General features: G+C 40.8%; 1 pseudogene; it reads right to left on the bottom strand.

Moving 5' to 3' along the window:
* Nucleotides 1-1,173: 1,173 nt before the first annotated feature.
* LOC108959496 lies at nt 1,174-13,880 on the bottom strand (annotated as a pseudogene).
* Nucleotides 13,881-15,094: the final 1,214 nt, after the last annotated feature.

Here is a 15,094-nt window from a genome sequence, read left to right as displayed (position 1 = left end):
CGCACACTCGCAACTTCCTCTCCACCGCCGCTGAGCACGCCGGCCAAGCCTATGCCTTCCACCGGAAAGAGTTCAGACACTCCAAAAGAACTTCCGTTCGACTGGTTTCGGTCAATGCAAGCCGACTTATTTCCTATTAGACATGATCACTCTTCTTGAGGCGAACAGTTGCATTAACTCGCCTCTATCTTGCCAACGCTTTTCAACGACGGTTTTACCAGGAGAGGGGATCTTTTCCTTGGTTCCGGATAAGCTTGATCATCTTAATCCATTTTATGCCTCATCTAATTCGAAGTCGAATCCTCGACAAGACAGAGCTATAGAGCGCAGTAGTGGGAGATACTGAAGCAAAAAAGTTCTCCTGAACTTGATCTTTTCAACTCGGGTGTTCTGTCCTGTCTTATATATGGGGGCATTTGGGGATTTCTGCTGGTTTTCGGCAAGCTTTCTTGGAGACTATTGAACCGTAACCGAGGAGGATTCAATCCCAGAATTCTTAGCTAACTAGACTGTTCCCATTAATGAAAATAAGGTCTTGCGAGGAACAGATAAGTCGTGATGTTGCCTCTTAGAGAATTATTAAGAAGAATTGTGTTCTTGATGCTGCAATACTAAATCCGATCTAAAGTTGAGAAAAGCTATTAGAAGTGGTTGCTGTACTAGGCCAAAGTCAGGGTGAAATATGAAGGTGATACGCCAATCAGGCCTGCCTATTTATCTTCAATAGCTGCTAGAAATGGAGAACTAGTAGTCAATTTCAAGTGCTAGTTGTGGAACAAAAGCATGAAACAGTTGACTGTTGTAGGCTACTTCAGGCTTAGCGGGTGGTACAACGCAGAAGGCGCAATCCTGTTCAGAAAGTCTGATAATATGACGATCCATGGACGAGGGACACGGATGCCAATCGCTTGAAAGAATTCGATTTGTTCACGATGTTAAGATAGGCTATTAGTTGAGATGAAAATTGATGCCGAAAATTAAAAGAATTTTATGGTTTTGTCAACTTTTTATTGTTCTTTGAATTCGGAGTTTTTAAACAATCTGAGATATTCTTTGCTTGAGCAGTAAAATTACTTCCTTGCAGCAAAGAAGCGGGGAAAGAAAAAAGAATTGGACTAGAGAGTGCCCGCTATAACTTCCAATAAAATTGATGAATTTTTAACCCACAGAGGTTCAAGACACGCCAGTGGCGGGCAACCAAGAGCTGCCGGCAATGAAGTTCCCAATAGTGAATTTCGAAACCTCCATCTTGCTTGTGACGATGGTGACTTACCTAAGGACTAGAGGTGGCAAAATGGTCATATATGGGTTACTTGTTTTTTGAAAAAGTTAGTTAAATGGGTTTAACAACTAAAGATTTAAGAAACCACTGGGATTCGCGGTGGCCACCCTTCCAACATGGAAGGGAGGTGAGGGTTCAAATCCCCACCTTCTCAGGGGGGGATGGGGTGGGGACAAGTAAGTTTTGAAGCGGGTTTCGACTCCCACGCCTGCAAGAGGCAGTGCAAAGTCCGAGAGTGAGTGTAGAGTAGCGCCAGAGTAGGACTCCGACAAAAAAAAAGTCTCGAGAGTGAGTGTAAAGTAGGCGTAGAGTAGGGTGACAAAAAAAAAAAAAACTAAAGATTTAAGATAAGTGGGTCTTAAGTAAGTTTTAAGTGGGTTTTAAATGGGTTGGATTTAGAACCCATTTTCACCCAAAACCTCACAATATCTCTCTTCTCTATTTAACTTTACAAAAATATGTTTTTATAAAAGCCGAAATTATAATTAATTTTTTATTTTTATTTTGTTTTCTTTTCTTTCTTTTTTTCTTTCTTCTTCCTCAGGTTGTGACCATCATTAGGCTACCGGCCTGTGTGAGCCTTGAGCTTGCCGGTTTGGCAAGGCTCGAGCCTTGCTAGATCCGGCGAGAGGCAAGCTCGAGCTTGTTGTTGGGTGAGCTTGAGCTTCTTTGGATCTAGCAAGCCTCGAGCTCATTTGGTGTCGGTGGCGGGTGAGCTCAAGAATCGCCGGTGGCGGTCACTAGGCGTGTCGTCGTCGGTGGCTAGCCAAAGAAGGACAAAAAGAAAAAGAAAAAGAAAATTAAAAATTAAAAAATTATATTAAAAAACAAAAAACAATTAAAAAATTAATTTTTTAAAAAACAAAAAATAATTAAAATCTGATTTTTAAAATAAATATTTTAAAAATTATAAAAAATGTCCATTAAATTTGTGTCGTATAAAACTATTTTAGCAATATCATTTATATATATATATATATATATATATATATATATATATATAAGAAATAAGCTTTCTTAAGTTTATTTAAATGGGTCGGGTATGGTTCAGGTATATGTCAGGTCGGGTATAGGTCAAAAATTTTACAGTACAATAAATTGATCATGAACGGGTTAAATGGATCGATTTGGGTTGGACCATTTATGACTTGACCCAAACCCAACCTGATCCACCCGTTTAAGAGGTCTACCAAGGACCTTATTTTGGTCAATGACCTGAGGCCCATGTTCATATACTTTCCATAGTAAAGAGTCTTTAAGGGTAAGGTCACTGTCCTGCTGTCTAGCTAAGTCAATTAGACTATCAAGCTAAGTCTTCATGAAAACAATTTTTAATTCTTCAAGGCCTCTATAGGGACGTCTTCACGGAACTTTAGACTGATGTCAAGTCTGAAGCTGCAATGACTATACACTTGTGGGCAGAGATGCGGTTATTATGATTGGGGTTAGTCCGGCCCTATGCAATGACGATATTGACCTTGTTAGGACGGTTTCTTGCACAAATGTTGTAGTTCTGGAAAACAATGGTAGGATTTCTAAAGATGAAGTAAATGGTGCCTTGATATCGCACTCTCTATAGAACTATTGCTCGAAATGAACAAAAAGGGTGTTTTGATAACCCCAAAGCCAGATTGACAAAAGACTGAGAAGTCAGAATTGAATGTAGAGCAACTGCTTGGCATGGAAAGTGATTTGTCACCAAAAATAGTTGAGACACAAGATGAGAGAGATTATTAGCATGCGTGTGTCTACTTGTACGTGTAATCTAAAGGGAAAAGTATCCCGCGAACTAAACACGGACCTCTCCATGCTTGTTTTACTGCCTCATATTAGAAATACAACCATTTTCTCTAATTCTTGCGTTCATGATTTGGACCCACTTCATGTAATAATTATATGAACTGAAAGAATCGGACTAATTCTTAAAATCAGTATCATTGCATTCTTTTAAAAGCAATCCAAAGGCAACTTTAATCATAAGATTCATTTGTCATGGGCAAAAACCGTCACGTCCAAGTTGGTGTCCTGGGTTGAATTCTCTATCCTGAAATCGTCCTAGGCTATGATCCTATGTAGGGTGACGAAAGAAGCTGCTAGATTTAGTGACGCTTATGGTGACGGAAAATCGGTGCTTTTCTGACTAATCGTCAGAGCTGCCCCAACTTTCCAGGGATGGGGTTGGTCACGAGATTATCGAGCCTTAAGTCGCTGTTTGATAGATATTCTGTTTGTTTAATGTTTTAGGAATCCTATGGGGAGAATTCGTCAGCAGATGGAACTGTTTAAGATCAACTAATTAGGTTGACTTAAGTTTCAATCAGCCATAGGATAGTTCTAGGAAATTAAGCTGCCTTACTTTTCCATCTTGAGTACCCCTCCCATAAAAAATAAATAAATAATTATGCATTTCTTTCTTGATTACTCTAAAAATCTGGTCATTAAAAACATGGTATGGTCTTTTAATTGGTCATCGAATCGACTTTCATGCGGATCTAAATTTGGCCATGAAAAAACACTTTTACTTCCGGTAATTATGATTATTCCAATACCATCATCTGCAAACACAATGTTTCCCAATTTTGATCCAACTTCAACATTCTCTTTTTACGTTCTAGACTTAATATAAATTATGTGCCTTACCGTGCCGGATGGCTTTGATGCCATAGTTGTAGCTTTGGTAATCTTCTTATGAGCCACCATGCGCTGTCCCACCTTGGATCCACTGAGTTCTGATTACATGAAGAAATAAGTTTTTGTGGAACCATTTCACTTGATTTTAGTCAGAGTTTGAGAAGGGATGTTAGAGATAATTAGGGATTTTTCTAGGATATTTTTTTATATGTTAGAGATAATTATGATATTTATGTTGATTATCCGTATCTCTTAAAATTGCACATATATCTTCCTTTGATTACACATATCTTAATTGAGATATTATCTTAAAATAGTTATCAAATAAAACCTATAAATAGACTAATATATTCTTCTTTAATATATAAATTGAAATATACATAAATTCTTCGAGATAAGTACACCTCAAATGCCATAATTTGCGAAAGAGACACTTAAGTGTCATAACTTACGAAATGTATACTTAAGTGTCAAAATTAGAGTAAAATGGATCACTTGAGTGCCAATCCGGCTAAAATCCGACCAAATTGCATATGTGGCATTTTCCCACGCCGACGTGGCCAAATAATGCAAAAACGGCATCGTTTTGGATTGACGTGGTAAAAAAAAAAATTAATTAAATTAAATTTAAAATTAAATTTAGTTAAAATAGTTAAAAATAATAATTTTAATATTAAAAAAAATAAAATTTAAAAATTTAAAAATTTAAAAATTTAAAAATTTAAAAATTTAAAATTTAAAAAAATTTAAAAATTTAAAAATTTAAAAATTTAAAAATTTAAAAATTTAAAAATTTAAAAAATTACAAAAAAGGAAAAAGAAAAAAGGGGTGGGGGGGAGGTGACGAGGACACTGGCCCTCGGTCGTCGTCGCCGGGAAGGGCCGGCGACGGAGGGGGAGGCTCGGCCGAGGTCGCGGGCCCTAGCTAGGGGCGGTGACCCCGCCGACGTGTGGTGAGGGCTCGTGGCCCTCGCCCGAATCCGGTGAGGATTGGTGGCCCTAGCCTAGCTTTGGCTCGGCCAAGGCCGCCGCCCCCGGGGTCGCCCCAACGATAGCTTGCTCACTCAAATGCCTTCCCAAACTGGTTTCTATCTCTGTTCGAGCTAAACCTCGACCCAAATGTGGTAGCTTGCTCACTCAAATGCCTTTCTATCAATTGGGCTCGTTTGTAAAACTCATCATAATCTTTCAGATCAAGTGGCACCAGTGGATTCTTCAGTTCTGGTTTGAGGCCATTCTTGAACCTTCTAGCTTTGTCCTCCTGATCTTCCACCAATTTGGGAGCATATTGTGACAGCTCTGCAAATTTGGCCTCATACTGGTCCACTATCAGCATCCCTTGATAAAGGTGCTAGATCCTTGCGCTACCAAAGAAATACTTGCCGTTAAAGGCTCCAAGGAAGGCGTTCCACACCGGAACCACACATTCTCAGACTACTCTGCCTCTGGTGGCCCTCCACTAGGTACTTGTGTTACCTACGGGTGATATCGCCGGGGACAACCTTCTTCTCCTCAGTGCACATCAGCAGTGCAAAGGTCTTCTCCAAGTCTTGGATCTAGAGTATTGCAGCCTCTGGATCTCCTACACTAGTGAACCTCGGTGGATTTAGCTTCAAGAACTACTCTACGAGCTTGTGCATCGACCTCTCAACAACCACGTTCCTAGGTGGAACCTCGGCAAGTGCAGTTGTGGTAGCGACATCAGTAGCAGCGGCGACGGTAGCAATAGCAGCGGCTGTGGCGGCGGCGGTAATGGCTGCGGCTTGATTCTAGGCCTGCTGCTCCATTAGATTCCCAAGTGTCTCAAGTGCCTGAACGATCCCAGCAATTCTCGGATCGCTAGGTGTTGCTACCCTAGCACCGATTAGAGGCGGTACTACTCCACTTGCACTGGCTTTCTTATGTTATACCACAAACACCTCGGGTACCAACTCTTGTCGGCGTCCTCCCCTAAGTCACTAGTCCTATGATCCTCTTTCTAGGCATCCTTTGCTCTTAATCACTCATTATATAGATTTTCTATAGAACCTGTTCCCAATTCAATACAGAATTAGAAACTAAGTGATCTCCACAAAACAATCTATCAAACAGCTATCAATCACATGTATCGACATAAAATAAAGGTTGTTCCTATTAACTATCCCATAATTCATCGCACTTTATCACTCCAACTATTAACCAGCTTTGATACCACTTCGAGCGAGGATGTGTGACATCTTAGATTTTTAGTCATGTTTTCTACTTTATAAACCAGGCATTTCATTGACGCGCTTATAGGGTTGTTTTTAGAGCTGATTACTATCGAGATAACTAGACTATTTTGGGAAGTTATTAAGGACTTTAAGGCAAATAAACATGAGAATTCGATCAGGAATCGGCTTCTCGACCGTGCTCATTTTTAGAGCCCACTACGGCACAGTTAAAAATATATTTAAGATCGAGATAGGTCGGTTCGATTGAGATGTGTGGCTGATCGTGGGTGACTCCACTAAATTGGGAAATTCTCGTCGACTGACACTAATTTGATTTTACTGTTGTTTTGGTATTCTATGTCCATATTTGAATCCTCAAAATTTTCACGATAATCGAGAGTTGCCATTGAGTCAAGTGGGTTCAGTGTGGCTCGAAGAAAATTGACCATGAGTCATTTGCCCTAAAAAGTTCTGAAAACCACCCGATAATTTGGGTCATGCTAAAAACGCACCAAATGGAAATTAACCGCCAATTCAAGTCTGATTCTATAATATCACAATAAATTCTAAAAGCGTTGACGCAATCTCAGAAGATTTTTCTGACGACTGAGACTTTTTAGGAAAAAGTCGATTTAGGACTGTTTTGTGCAAATCAAGTCGGGGATTAATTTTGATTGCAAAATTGGAAAGCAAGATGGATTCTTAGGTGAGAAAAATTATCAATGGGGGCATTGAGATGTCAATTGAAATTATGGAGGCCAAATGAGATTGATTTGAGATAATCTAAGTGTCCAATTGAGTGAAGGCTGTGCCAAAATTCTTGTGCCCCTCATTTCTAGCAATTTTGGACCATTTGGGAAGTTGTGAGAGAAGTGTTGGTGGCCAATTCACAGCCATGGATTGCTAACTTCTTGGGCAAGTCTTTGGGGGACAAACCATTGGAAAAACAAGGCCAATGGGGCCCTTGTCTCCCATTCTCTCTTATCTTCTCTCTCTCTCTTCTTGGCTGGCTACACTTCTTCTTTTCCCCTCCATTTGTGTGAAAACCAGCAGTTGAGAAGCAGAGGATAGCAGCTGGTGTTGCCTGGAGTCGGAGCAGCCACCACTAGCCGCACCATCGCCTGGACGCCATCCATTGTTGCACACCTTTGTCGCCTAGCCGCATGCCGTCCGCCCTGTCTCGCCTAGCCGTGTCTGTACGGCCTCTGTCCAGCCACTATGAGCTGCCGAGGGAGCCGCCGTGCACCTCGCCGAGCAACAACTTGCCCTTCCCGAGCCTCACCGCGCCAAACCAGCTCATTTCCTCCTATTTTGCAGCCAAGACCAGCAACTTAGCAAGTGGGTTTCACAACCACTTCAAGAGCCGTTTTGAGGTGTTTCCGGGCCCCAAACTCGAGGCTCGCTTTGGAGATAAACGTCCCCTACGATGTTCCCAGTGATTCGATCCAAACGGATTGTTAATCGGGTGCGTTTAGCTCACTAATCATTGCTTAGTTTGCTAATGATGCCTAAGGGTTGATTAGTGTTAATTAAGCATGTTTAAGTGGTTAGATTAGTTTAGAATAATTAAATTAGTGACTTAATGATGCATGTTAGGTGGTTAGACTTAGTTATTAGCAAGTAGAGAGCTTATAGTATTTATTGAACGAACCTCGGGATTTTCTCAGTTCGTCTCGGCTTTCAATTAGGCATTACGAGCATAAATTGGATTTATTGTATTTATTTAATAATTTTTGAAATGAATGAATGAATTAATTATTTTTCAGAAATTAGGCGGGGATAGCCGACGACCAGAATTTTATGCTAATTGTCGTGGTGCAATCCGTTTATTTAATTGAGCTTTATTTTTTGATGAATTGAATTAATTGTGAATTTTAGGATTTTATTATAAGTTGTTCAATTTCAGTAATTGATTTAGAAATGACCGAGCGTGGGTCTACAGCGCCTTTGAAATCTAAAAAGCTGTATAAAGGGGTGACAAAGAAAGTGGTGAGACGTGGCTCGATAACCAAATAGGTTGCCTTGGTGAATAAGTCACCTTAGAGAATTCACATGAGTAATAAAGTATATACATCACCTGGAAAAGCACGTGGCTCGGTATTTAGTACGTTACCTTAGCGAAAACGGTGCCTTAGAGAATGCACGTGGCTTGGTGATTTGGTATATCGTCTTGGAGAATGCACATGCTCGGTAATTGATACATTGCCTTGGTGAATAAGTCACCTTAGAGAATGCATGGGGCTCAGTGATTAGTACGTTGCCGTGGCATATGAGATGCCTAAGAGAATGCATGTGGCTCGGTGATTAAGTACCTCACCTTGGCGAAAATGGCGCCTTAGAGAATGCGCGTGGCTCAGTAACTAAGTATACTATCTTGTAAAATGCATAGTATGGGTTGAGATGATCGGGGAAAAGTAATGCTGACATGTAATCGATTATGTCGATTGATCGATGATGCGATCTAATTGGGTGCCTATTTGAACTGTGCTAATATGCAGGTGGAATCTGAAGTCAAGGTAAGTACTCTGACCCGTGAGTGCATAGGCAGCCCGGATGGCGTATTAGTTTACTAATCGAGTCTTAGGGGGTAGAACTTGCTGAGACGTAGTCTCATCCCGGTTGTGGGATATCATTTCAGGCTCCTAGATGGCAGCACCTCTACCTCCTCGTCCTCTTAGGCATTTTGGTATACCCGAGGAAGTCACCGAGATAGAAACCCACTTTTCGATTCATGCTCACCCTAAAGGACTGGAGTATGTCCTATTTCAGTCAACTGTCTGGGTTGTATGGATAAGGACGCCTTGAGGCCCCACAAGCACCGGTCATGGTATCGTGAGTATTATGACGGGCGAAAGGAGGGTCCCATGCTTGAAGAAGATGTGCCTATGTTCGTCCTAGAGGAAGCATTCGAGAAGGGTATGACTGATCATAGGGACGGGTCGGTAGTGGATGCAAAAGACCCTAAGCTCAAGACTGATCACGACTCCCCCCAGCCATCAATAGTAGACTCCAACTAGAGTATGCCAGAAGAAGGGGAGATAATCGAGCAAGAGGAGAGGCAAGAGAAGAATTAGGAGTGGGAATGGCCAAAGGTAGAAGAGCCTGAGGAGGAGGAACCGAGGAGGAGGAACCAAGGAGGATTACCTGTTGGAAGAGCTTGAAGAGGAGCCACGAGAAAATGATGAGTTGGAAGAAAATGAGCTCAGTGAAGAGGAATTTGAGGAGGATCGGGATGATGATCTCGAGTACGACTCAGATGAAGACTGAGATCCCATCCCGTTTTGCGAACTCTGTGTAATTGTGGATAGGTGTTAGATCAAACATATGTTAATAGTATTGTAAAATACTATGTTGTGTGTTTGTATGAAAAGTGTGGTTATGATTTTCAGATGTGAAAACGATGGCCCTATTTTTCTATCTCAAGTGTTTTATTATCTGGGGATTATTATATGCTTTCGCATGTGTATTAAATTAAAAAGGGTAGGCGATGCATCTTAGGACGTCGCTATTAATCAACTAGGTAAGGGATGGCACGTGGTCGAGGATTGAGGCATGACAGGATGTCATGCCTGAACCTCGAGCACACGCACATCCCTCGGTGGTCAATAAAATTGTAACGTCCCAAGATGCGTCACCGACCAATTCATTTTATTGCACATACGGAAGCATATAATAAATCTCCAGACAACACAAATATGGGATAGAAAAGCAGAATAAAATTTTCACAAAACACTTTTTATAAACACACTAGGTTTATATACAAAAGTCTATAAAAAGATCGGCTTTTAAAAAGAAGCTGTCCTACGACCTACTAGTCGGATACATTTGCCGATCCTTAGGACTCCATCTCCACAAGCTCCAGGGGCTTCGGGTTCTCCACAACTCCATCAGGAGGGTCAATTGCACCCTCGCTTGGAGTGGCATTGACCACAACGATGGGGATATCAAAACCCTGAAGGGGACCTTCCCTATACCCATTAAGCCCATGGTGAAACCACGCCTTGAATCGATGAGGTAACCTTTGAGGTAGGCCCTCATTGACCTAGATAGTGGTCACAACAAGCTCATCGATCCAGTGACTCTTGGGGACAGGAGCGTCTATACTCCACTTAGAAATTCCCCGAGGTTGTCTAAAATGAACCGAAGGGACCACCATCTAAGGACCTGAAAATGTTAAGCTCATGACGGGGTGAGACAATATCTCAGCAAGTTCACCCCCTAAACCCCGATTAGGAAGAAAATACGTCTAGAGATAGTCTAACCATACATCACAGAAGACTCACATCGCCTCAGTTCCTTCCTATACGTTAGTACAATTCATATCACAGATGCATATAATAAATGCACACATTAATTGGAACATCTTACTTAATCTCAATCAATCACAGGGGTCCTATTATAGGGCCAAATCGTTATGACACGTCATATTTCGTGTCACACGATTTTTTCCCATAATCCGACCTGTCTATCTCAATCAATCACGTGTTCCAATTGACTACTATCTAAACAGGCAGTTTTAACCGACGCACATCGGTCCTCTAGCATAGCCAAGCTTCACCTCATCCTTTGAGCACAGCAACGCCCACCCGACACACATCGAGGACAGCATTCCCGAAGGAGCTTCGGTCCGGCTTTTACCGCGATTCGGCATCCATTACTAGGGCATTCCATATAGGGGCATCGTTCACCCGACGCACATCGGGGATGGGTTCTCTTAACCATCACACGATTATTCAATTCCAACCAAGGACACCATGCATTACACTTAAATATCTTAATTAAGATAATGCACTTGACATATTTTCTTCGTACTAAAAACACCCGATAAAAATAATCGTGTGTGGGTACATGGTTAGATCGAACTTTAAAAATTGATATATTTCATTTTAAAATCTCACAATTTGATATAGTATTAAAAATCATTTTCAGTGTCAAAACCCGACACCCGGTATTTTTTAATTAAATACCAAAATTTCACAATTTTGAAATAAATACTCAAAATTACAATCGCCACTCCATTTGCACAATTTAACATTCAATTGCATAAACTAAATACACTACCGTAATCAGCACGAAATTCTGATCACCGGTTATCCCGGTATAATTTTTGGAAAATATTAAATAAGTAAATAAATAGCAAACTTAATTAAATAAATACAAATTAAATCAATAAATACATACTTATGCCTAATAATGCTAATCTAACCACCTATTAGACTAATTAAATTATTCTAACCATTATAACTACGAGGTTGCATATTAAACTAACTACCATTTCTAACCACTAAATTAACTAATCTAACTAACCTAATTTAACTAAACAAGCTAACACTTATACTAATCACACTTAACTTAATTTAATCACCCATTAAGCGTCATTAACCTCATAAGTAAGGTTTAGTGAGCAAACTCACCAGTTTTTCTGGCCGATGAGTTCACAGCAATGGCGACGCCAAGGTGGTTGAGACACAAGCCTGCGATGACACCAAACAAGGCTCGAAAGAGACCTAAAACGGGCCACGAAGCCCAACAGCCACCGCTGGCCTTCAATTTTGTCCAGGGACCGAAGGGGCTTCGCCGAGCGATTGGAAACAGCAAGGTGGGATGGCGGCAGCTATAGCTGGTCCAAGCGAGCGACGGTGGTGGCTCCGGCGGTTGGACGAATGGCCTGGACGACGGAGGTCGCTTAGGATGGCTGTGACGTGGGCCTAGCTTCGTTAGACGGCGAGGATGTGAGTAGGAGCAAGCGTGACAGCAGGACTCTAGCGAGCGGCTTGCAGCAGCTCGAACGGGTGACAACTGCGCATGACGGCGGCAGGGGGCGGTCTACGGGCTGTTGCTAGCTTTCCTCTGGTTCTTAAGTTCTGAAAGAACACAATAATGGATAAAGCAAGCCTAAAGAAGCAGAAGAATATAGCTGCTGAAGAGGGGGGCCACAAAATATTCTAAACACTCATGGCTTGGCCCCCACTTGTGGCTGCCTCAATCCTCAGCCATTTGCACGCCAAAACTTCCTCAACAAGCCATTCAAAGTGTCCAAAATGTTGCAGCCTCTTGGTCCTATGAATTTTGAACATTTCCCCCTCCAATTTCATCCAATTCCAACTAAATTGGACTCAAATTGGTGCCCATAAATTCAACCAAAGTGCCCACATCACATTCCACATTTTTCCTTGCCAATTAGTCCAACTTGAATGCCAAAACTGCGACAAAAAACGGTCCTTTAATTTTTCCGGTCCAAAATTGCATAAATTTGATTTTTCGCCAAAAATTCGGGTTTGCAAAAAAAAAAAAAATCTTCGGAGGATGAATTGACGTTCCTAAAATAAATTGTGATATGACAGAATTTTTAATTTCTGAAATCGGGTTCAATTTCGCGGTTAATTTCAACTGGATGCGATTTTAGCGTATTCTAACCTATTAGGTAGCTTTTAGGAATTTTAGCGCATTTGACCCGTGGTCGATTATTTTCAAGCCACATTATAGATCTTTGATACATTGGCAACTCTCGGTTGTCGTAAAAATTTTGAGATTTCAAATACGGGCATATGGTACAAAAATGATAGAGAAATCGGTTTAGTGCCGTTTAACGAGAATTTTGCAATTAGATGTTATCACCCACACTTTAATCACACACCTTAGTTGAACAGACCTATCTCTGATCTTTTATTGATTTTCACGGTGTCATATTGACTCTTGCAGGTTAGCACGGTCAAGCAGTTGATTTCTGATCGAATTCTCAAGTCTATTGCGTTTAAATTCCTAAACGGGTTCACCTGATAGATGAGTTATCTCATGAGTGATTAGCTCAAAGAAAAGAACTATAGGTGCTTTGATAAAAAGCCCAACTCATTCAATCGAAAACAGAATTGGAAAATTAGGATGTCACACAAAGCTTAAAGGCTAGATGTATCAGGCATGCCATTGGCAAGGAACTTTGAAGCCTCTATTGTGCTTGTGATGACATGGTAACCAGCCCACTTGACCCCATTTTCGGTTAATGACCTGGGGCCCATGTTCATATACTCTCTATAGTACAAAGACATAAGGGCAAAGTCACCATGTCACTCCAACCAATCATTCGAGTTATTTAGGCTATCAAGATAAGACTTCATGAAAATTGTCATTTCTTCAATACTTTTGCCATGGCCTTCCAAGGTACATCTTGATAGAGCTTTTAATCAGATTTAGGTATGAAGTTGTGGTGACTTTGCACTTATGGATGGAGATGTCTATATTCAGGTTGGGGTCGGTTTGGTCTATGCAGTGAATGTATAGGGTTTTCTAGCATGGAAGTTACAGTTTTAGGGAATGACTATAGCAATTCCAAAGATAAATTAATGGTGCCATAGATGTCGCACTCTTTGTAAAACCGTTGCTTAGGATGAACATAAAGGGTGTCATGGTAACCCTCAAAGCTAGATCAATGGTAGACTAAGAGGTTAGAGCTAGAACGTAAAGCAACTATTTGGTGATTTGTTGCATCGATGGTGTGCCGGAAAGTGATGTCTTTTGGTAGATGAATTCGTCACCACGACAACCTATACATACTAGCCTTATTATCGATAATATACCTTGCTATGCCATATCGTTTTGATGCTGCGTTACAGATTTGCTAATCATATATACCTTGCTATGCCAGATCGCTTTGATGCTTCATTACAGATTTGCTAATCATTTTGTAGTTCCTTGAACCATCTTGGAGCACCAACATGTTGGCCTTACATGCCAAGGATAAAGTTTGTTGGAGCTTCCGATTCCCTAGCCTCACCCATGTGGGGAACTCATTAGTGTAGTTTGGCATAATGTAGGGTACATAGTTTATGGACAAAGCATTGCTTATGAACTTAGAGATTGTTATTAGACATCAAGGGCCACACATTCATCGAGACGCCAAGCTTGACGAACTTGTCCCAACAAGTCTCAAGGTTTGTCAAGGTAGTGCTAAGCCCTATTAGTGCACTAATGGTTAATGGTGCAATCCAAGCAAAGGGTCAAGTGCTTGTAAAGCTAGAGGCAGTTGGCCCATGTAGTCTTCTCATGCTCGTTACGGCACTTGGGTCCTAGCAAGCATGTGTTGGTTTGGGCGAGTTGAGTCGTCTTGGGGCTGACTTTCATTGAGGCCTTAAGGAAATGAGATTTTCGCTAAAAAGGGCTCTGGTTAGGGTTGGTAGTCAAGAAGTACTCACATGGTTGTGGGTAAAGCATTTGGCTATTTCATATCACTAAAGGATTAGCTAGAAAATGTCTGAGACAACGAAAGAGGCAAAAAGAGAAGGATCATGAACTTTTAATGAACACCCATATTGATTGATCTAGTTGAGAATATTGCAAAAGTTTGAATGTTTATATATTTTGATATATTTTAATAAAGAATACGTCAAAGGGAGATATATGTGCAACATTTGTGCCACAAACGTGCTATATTCGTGAGATGTACGTGTAATCTTGAGAAATAGGAATAATCAATATAAATATTACAATCATTTCTAACAAGGAAATTATCCTAAAGAAATCTTCATTTATCATCCCCTTAAACTCAAGGTGACTAAGTTAGTTTGAGTTCCAAATCAAGTTAATATAGTGTCATGGAAACTATAGACCAATAGATGAAGCCTCCTCTTTGCCACTTGGCAAATCCCATGCATGATGGGCTTGAAGGTTTGGGCTGGCTCCTCCCCCCTTGTGGTCGACGGCAGCCCTCTTCATGGGCCTCATGGGCCAAGCCAATTTGGCCCACTTTAGGTCCAATACCCTTGGGCCTAAAGTTTAATCTTAATAAATCCCATTTTCACTTTTAATAATTCATTTTTAATTCTCGCTTTTATAGATTTCAAATTCTCAATTTCATATGGCCATAAATCTTGTAGCATTTAAACTATAGGGGTTACATCTATGAGGTGCATAGCCAAGAATAAATTCTTCTTATTAATTTATCCTATAATACTAATTTTAATAACTCATGAACACAAAATAAATCACTCAGTCT

Source organism: Eucalyptus grandis, chromosome 6 (assembly GCF_016545825.1).
Source record: "Eucalyptus grandis isolate ANBG69807.140 chromosome 6, ASM1654582v1, whole genome shotgun sequence".
Taxonomy (NCBI): domain Eukaryota; kingdom Viridiplantae; phylum Streptophyta; class Magnoliopsida; order Myrtales; family Myrtaceae; genus Eucalyptus; species Eucalyptus grandis.
Note: the sequence above shows the minus strand (reverse complement) of the source record. Positions and strands in the feature narration are given on the sequence as shown.